This window comes from Gymnoscopelus braueri (assembly GCF_963280865.1).
Source record: "Gymnoscopelus braueri genome assembly, chromosome: 13".
Lineage (NCBI taxonomy): Eukaryota > Metazoa > Chordata > Actinopteri > Myctophiformes > Myctophidae > Gymnoscopelus > Gymnoscopelus braueri.
Window position 1 is genome coordinate 31,048,334 of NC_137615.1, and position 8,479 is coordinate 31,056,812.

Consider the following 8,479-nt stretch of genomic DNA (forward strand, 5'->3'; position numbering starts at 1 on the left):
CCTTCCCTGCGGGGACGGGCGAAAAAAAAAAAAAAAAAGCCTGGAGGAACGCGGCGGTGTACCCGGTATAGGAAGTGTTTCATTTCCCCAACCAACCAGAGTGCAGTGGGTGCTGCTCGTAATGTTGTGTTAACCGGGCGGGGGTTGACGGACAGATCGGTGAACCAATGGGATCAGGCGCAATCTCTCTGCGCCTCTATACACCCGCCCCTCTATACAGGAAATCAGGAACGTTGATGCAGCCTAGTCTGCCTACAACACAGAGGAGGTGTAAAGTAACTAAGTACATTTACTCAAGTACTGTATAAGCGTGCATCCGTTGTCCGTCAACAACACAGTCGGCGAAATAGGAGAACGCCGTTCGCGTAAAGTAAGTAAGTACATTGACTCAAGTACTTTTCTTAAATTTTGTCCTATATATTACTCTGTGTCACGTGATTGGAACCGACAGCAGGCTTGTGTAGTAGGCATAGAGGCGAGTGGCGTGTTTAGTCCTATAGTTTGGGAGGACGAGGCCGCCCGTTCAGAGTATGGGAAAGTATCCGCATTGGCCTAAAGGACAGCCAATGACGCATATCTGTCGAATACATGTCAAACACGATGACTAGTAGGTCTGCCTCTTCTTAGACCAGCATGCTTTGTAAAAATCTGTTGGGTTTAGTTTGCATAATTTGCATATCTTGGCCAAAAACTGGCTTTAATTTACCCACACAATATACCCACATAAGAAACCATCAGTCAGGGTCACGTCCGACAAGGTTTCAAACATGCACCATGGTAATAGATTCATTTCGGGACTTGGACTCTTTCTTAATTAACTACAAGCTAAATTATAGCCATTTCTCTGTTTTGCCCAATAATTAGCAAATTATGCAAATTACATAAACAACAATCAGAAAGTCAACCAAAGAATAATAGTTTTGGGCAGCAGTGGCGCTGTTTTTTGTGCGCGACCGTGGGGGCTGAACTTGACCTAGACCAGCCCCGCCCCGCCCCCCCGGATTTGGCACAAACATGGGAATGAATCATTTTACTCTTATGCCACCAAAATATGGAATGCCTTACCAACAGCCATCAAAAAGTGTAACTCCCTACCCTCTTTCAAAACCGCCATAAAAGAACAATTTTGAACTGGACCTAGACAACTAGGCTTCTAGCTTGACACCAGAAATTTACCCCGGTTCATACTTGGTCTCTCGGCCTTGGCTGCAGCATTACAGGAGATGACCACTCTCTGGATCTCCTCTCTGTCCAACACCTATTAGGACACACACACACACACACACACACACACACACACACACACACACACACACACACACACACACACACACACACACACACACACACACACACACACACACACACAGTGTATCCATTAAACACACTCCACTAGTGTCTACAACAAAACACATGACAGCATATACATTAAACCACATTTTTACACGGCTTGGTTGAATGCTTGATTCTGATAGGTCAATCAGTGAATTCATTGGGGTGTTATTTTTCAATAATGACCTCTGAACTCAATAACAGAGCGCTGTCTAATCAAAGACTCAGCAGGTGGTGAGGTGTGTGTGTGTGTGTGTGTGTGTGTGTGTGTGTGTGTGTGTGTGTGTGTGTGTGTGTGTGTGTGTGTGTGTGTGTGTGTGTGTGTGTGTGTGTGTGTGTGTGTGTGTGTGTGTACCTTGTCAGTGGGCTGCCAGCAGGTGGTGATTTCGTCCAGGTACCTGTGTGCGTTGGCTTCAAGGACCCCCTTCAGATCCAGGGCCTTTTGCCTGAGGCTGATCAGCAGAGAGGACTGGTCCTGGGCAAACACCGCTTCCTGCACCTGCCTCACTACACGCGCGCACACACACACACACACACACACACACACACACACACACACACACACACACACACACACACACACACACACACACACACACACACACACACACACACACACACACACACACACAGTATTGTATGTATTTATATGTCTTGATGTATTGAATACACAGGATCACAATGGAAAAAACTCCCAGGGCTTTTTGTTTTATTCTTTTAGCTTTATTGTATAACTGTTACTGTACTTTTTGCAAAGTGTTCAATCAATCAAGACATTTTTGTTAGCGCAATATCATGATGGCAATATTGTTACATCCCTAATAAATTGATTGATTGATTGATTGATTGATTGATTGATTGATTGAAAATAATCCAGAAAGTCAACCAAAGAATAATAGTTTTGGGCAGGATCTCCTCGTTGGTCAGTAGGAATGCTCTGAGGACACTAGCTGGAGCACTCAGTCATTTTGACTATGCATGCACCTCATGGTACTCTACCACCTCAAAGGCACTAAAATCTAAACTACAGACCTCTCAAAACATATTAATCAAACTACTACTAGACCTCACACCTAGGACTCACCTAACTGCCCATTATGCTAAAGTGGGATGGCTCAGGGTAGAGAACAGAGTACAGCAACTTGCAATGGGCCTGGTTTCCAAGATACTCAAGGGACCAGTGCCCATGTACCGGTCAAACTCCTTCACTAGAGTGATAAACGCTCATGGGCACAACACCAGAGGGAGCTCCACTGATGACCGGATTTGGCACAAACATGGGAATGAATCATTTTACTGTTATGTCACCAAAATGTGGAATGCCTTACCAACAGCCATCAAAAAGTGTAACTCCCTACCCTCTTTCAAAACCGCCATAAAAGAACACCTGTCTGCAATTTTGAACTGGACCTCGACAACTAGACTTCTAGCTTGCCACCAGAAATTTACCCCGGTTCTTACTTGGTCTCTCGGCCTCGGCTGCAGCATTACAGGAGCTGACCACTCTCTGGATCTCCTCTTTGTCCAACACCTAGTAGGACACACACACACACACACACACACACACACACACACACACACACACACACACACACACACACACACACACACACACACACACACACACACACACACACACACACACACACACACACACAGTATCCATTAAACACACACCAATGTCTACAACAAACACACATGACAGCATATACATTAAACCACATTTTTACACGGCTTGGTTGAAAAGCTTGATTCTGATTGGTCAATCAGTGTATTCATTGGTGTTATTTTTCAATAATGACCTCTGAACTCAATAACAGAGCGCTGTCTAATTAAAGCCTCAGCAGGTGGTGAGGTGTGTGTGTGTACCTTGTCAGGGAGCTGGCAGCAGGTGGTGAGGTCTTCCAGGTACCTATGTGCGTTGGCGTCCTGGACCCCCTGCAGACCCAGGACCTCCTGCTTGAGGTTGCCCAACAGAGAGGACTCGTCCTGGAGAACAACCGCTTCCTGCACCTGCCACACTGGACACACACACACACACACACACACACACACACACACACACACACACACACACACACACACACACACACACACACACACACACACACACACACACACACACACACACACACACACACACACACAGTAAATATTGTTCTACTGCTCCTAGTATTGATGATTTCTTATGGTACTTTATGTATTTATATGTCTTAATGAATTGAATACACAGGATCACAATAGAAACAAACTCCCAGGGCTTTTTGTGTTATTCTTTTAGCTTTATTGTATAACTGTTACTGTACCTCTAACTTTTTGCTAACTGTTAATAAAGTGTTATTTTAAGACAATTAAGACATTTTTGTTAGCGCAATATCATGATGATCTCCACCTACCTTTGAGATGAGTAAGTAGATCCTTCCTTTGCATTTCCTTCAGAACATTAGCCATGATCTGAACCGCGGCATTACTGGTATAGGTCTGCACGATCAGATCTGTGGTTTTCTCCCTGTCAGCTTTGTCTAGTTTATACTTTACGAGCGGCTTGTGACCTTTAAGGTTAGCAGGCAGCCGCAGTTGATACTGGAAAGTTGTCAACTCTGTGTTGTCAAGCTCATACAGAATTTCCAAGATGTTATTAGCTCCAAGTTTCTTCATGTTTGATTCCTGGTATTCCTGATATCATTTGGGATGGCGTTTGTCACAAATCAGAGTTCAGGTGGTGTAGTTATACAATGAGTCCAATAGATGATGCACATTAACCACATTAAAAGAATAAGAAAGCTACAAATATAAAATGGGTTTTTATATAAATGTTGTGTTTTGTTTACTTAACTCATTAAGACCTGAGGCTGATTCTACAAATGTTGTCTAAATCAGTTTTCTGAAAAACTTATATTGCTATATCAGAGGTGTTCAAACTCACCAATGGAAGGTTTATTAACAATCTGTTTTCTTCAGTTTCTATCAGGACATCACTGAAAACAAAGAAATCTAAATGTCAGACATGACCTCACAATTAATTTAATGAATGTATGATCGTACTTGCAGGTAAATATATATCTGCAAGTACGATCCTACACATGAACATGAAATCCATATACTGTGTGTATGTTACAGTACATGCGGAACATCAGTCAGATGATTGAAAAAGGAGCGTTCGTTTTTTTCGACGCAAGTCAACGCTGGTGATGCATTTGTACACTCTCAGAGTTATGACGGTCCTTGAAATCATAAAATTAGACCACTGATATTGTAATTGTATAGCAGACGTGAAGTCCATATACAAGCTCTGACAGTGTGATAACAAAGTTTGTGTTTTTGGTAATAATTTACCTTTGAGAAAATGCTGTGAACAAACACAGCGGTATTTGGGTAGGTTGTTGAACATTAATTCTTTGCGTCGTACATCTGAGATCCAAGCCATCCTACGTCTCTTGACACCTGGGGCACACACAAGTGAAGGCATCATCAGTTGACCTTGGCCGGCTTGTTGTTTGTGTTGTACCTTGTTTATCTTTCTAATAAACGTTTTTGAATCTTGAAACATGAGTTATCATAGGAAATGATAGAAAACTACTCCTGTTCTGAATCTGTTCTTCGTGATTAAAAACAATGAGCATTTACATCTATCCTCCGAAAATAGCCGATCTACAGCGCAGTGCGCTTGTAGATCAGCTATTTTCGGGTGAACAGATTTAATGTGCAGATTACCAATCTCTTTAAACCCTATCCACATTGTTAATAAGTGTTCTTGAATCTTGAAACAGTGTCATTCATATGTCGCATACCATGAGTTATTATAGAAAATGTATACGTTCTGAATCATTTATAATGTCTATGTTACATCTCTTCTCCGAAAATAGCCAATTTACACGTGAAGTCAGACAGGGAAACGATGTCCTGTTTTCAGTCATTTGTTATTCAAACACAGTGAGTCAGGTAGGCACAGGTACTGTAGGCAGGCTGTTTGTAAATGTTGAGCAGCTAACAGCCTGAGCTACAATGTGGAGATGTTCACTATGTAGTCGGCAAAGAAGTTAATGTTTAAAAACACAGACCACCGTCACTCTCTAGCCTTAAGTGCGTTTCTATGTACTCTCTGACCCCTATCATGGCTGCGGCACCAAAAGGGGGCGTGGCGACCCTTAGGGACGACACGTTGGCACGCACTATAGGATACGTACGTACAAAAAACTAAACATCTCTGTGCTTTATTGTCATAAATTGCACTCTTCTACCATATGAATCTGTCATTCATAATTATTGATGCAATTCACATGTAGCCAACTTAAACCCTCTTTTCTCTATTCTATATTTTTTCTGTCAACACCAAATCTCTTTGCCAAAAATCACGACAACGCATCGCAACGCATTGTGAGCTTGTAGTTCGGCTATTTTTGGCTGATGTTCCCCCCATGCTGGGGTTCATGTGGTTATTAATGTATAACTAGTTCACTAGTCAAAGAACTACACTTCCGAAAAACGGCACTGCCCACCAGCTGCTCAAAGCCCCGGAAGATATCAAAGGAACGGACGGAAATGGCCGGAAGTGCTGCATGGGCTTGCGACCAGCTCGCTTAAATTGGCGCGCATGTGTGGAGGCACCTACACACGCAAGCACCGTTTCCATATTCGCTCTAGAGACCCCGACCGGATCAGCAACATGTTAAAATGAACTGATCCCAGTCTAATCACGTAGCCTAGTAATGCATTTTTAAATGTAAGTTAGGTTTATGACAAACAGAGATTGAAGGGAATTTTAGTGTTCCAGTTCCAATTTTGTCTGATCATTTTAATGTAGGCATATTATGCAACCTGAACATGCATTTAATGTTTACTAAAGAGTTGGAGAGACAGGGAGACTCCTGTTACTGAACAATTAAACACTTACCCTGTAAATGATCACAGTAATGGAATGTGGAACTCAGTGGAAAATACTGCATGGCCCTCTGAATCTCCTCAATAGCAACATCCTGAGAGAGGAAGCGAGGAAGAAGAGAGAAAGAGAAAGAGAAAGAGAAAGAGAAAGAGAAAGAGAAAGAGAAAGAGAAAGAGAAAGAGAAAGAGAGAAAACATTAGCGAACCTTGACAAATATGAAAACATTACATAGCATTAACCGCATGAACCCCAGCATGCCTATTCTGGGGGACCATTGCATAACCCTAACCTATTAATCCCCATGAAATAATGTATATTTTAGCCACACTGTACTGTCTATTTCAGTTCTGTCTCACCAGAGACAGTGCAGAAGACGCACAATGTATACCTTGTCGCACAACGGTGTCGCAGGGCTAACATAGGCGTTATAAAATACCACAACGCGGCATGGATGCGACGCGTTGTGAGGTTGTAGATCGGTTGTTAGCTGCACTACACCGTGGTAGGACGAAGCCTTATCACGTAACAGTTGATGCAAGGCGTTAGCTAAGCTTCTTATTTTAGTGAGGAAGAACAGTAGAGCACCGTCATGCAGAGAGTCTAAACCAGGCTGCGTTCTGGATCAGGATGCCACGCACAATAACAAGACACCATGTCTTGAAATAGACATGTACACTTGTTGAGTTGCAGATCAATCATGGATGATGTTGAAATGTTTTGGATAATATTGGTAAGTGACACCAGTCTGACTGCATTGCGGTATTTGTCTGTATCAAGGGGCATCCTTATATCTCTATGGGAGCATCACGTGAAGTTTATCAGTAGTTTATACGTTAAATTAAGTTTGCACCACGCAGCTGTAGCCTATTAAACTTGGATCGGTCAGCATACTATTAGCAAATACCCTTGAATTACTCGGTTTGGGAGTAAGGAAAACTAACTGAACAACTTACTTGAACAAACTCACGTGAGGGAACAAAACATTAAACCACGTTAAATATTTCTATATTGACAGTGGCGATAGTGGCTCAGGGGTAGAGTGGCCGGTAGAGCGGCCGGATGGCAACCGTGAGGTGCAGTTCGATACCGGGTTACCCCAGAGTTAGTGTCGAAGTGTCCTTGAGCAAGACGCTGAACCCCTGATTGCCCCCAATGAGCAGGATGGTGCCTTGCATGGTTTCCTCCGCCATTGGTGTATGAATGGGTGAATGTAATGCACATCTATGTAAAGCGCTTTGGATAAAAGCGCTATATAAATGCACCATTTATATTGTGATAGTAATCATTGCTATAGTGTTTGTTCAGTAACAGTGTTAAATAGCACTATATTGTGATAGTAATCATTGCTATAGAGTGTTTGTTCTGTAACAGGAGTCTCCCTGTCTCTCCAGCTCTTTAATAAACAGAGAATACATTCTCAAGTGGGTTGCCAATTTCAGCCAATCAGGAGAGAGTACCTATATCAGCTTCTATTTTATAGTGTTCCCGTTTTATTTTTGTCTACTCATTTCTTTGTCATCACTTCCAATTTCACTTGTCGATCCTGTTTCCTGTATGAGTTTTCCTGATAGGATAAAATCTATATCCCAGCCAGAACATTTCTTTTATGTTTAGTAAAGAGCTAGAGAGACAGGGAGACTCCTGTTACTAATCAATTAAACACTCTATAACAATGATTAATGACAGAATGTAGAGCTATTTACCAATTATTGAACAAAACAATATCACTTATCCTCCCTTTAATGATCACAGTAATGACATGTTTAATGTAGAAGATAGTTTTATATTCTTACTTAGTGGAAAATACTGCATGGCCTTGAATCTCCTCAACAGCAACATCCTGAGAGCAGTGAGAGAGACAGACAGAGAGACTTTTTTTACTTAAAAAAACAACCTTTATTTACACATTGCTAAATCAAAAAAACTTGTTCTCACACTTTACTTCTTCTCACTCAGCACTCACAGTATGAAAAAGAACCTTTTACCCGAAAAGTAACCCAATACTTATTCACTCTTGTATAGTATAGATCAGAACAAAAATCCACTGCCGCACGCCGGATCTCTCCAGCCACCCGTTATCTCCTGCCCTTCAGGTGAGCGTAGCGTGTGCAGGAACCTGCTCTGCCCATTATTTTTCTCTTGACCAAAAAAAGAAACTGGAAGGTGCATCCATCCAATTTGTGCCCTGTAACCTATAGACCGTACCAATGCGTCCTGCGCCTTTATGCCCAGTAGGTCTTAAGTTCAAGCATGCTTTTTTTTAGA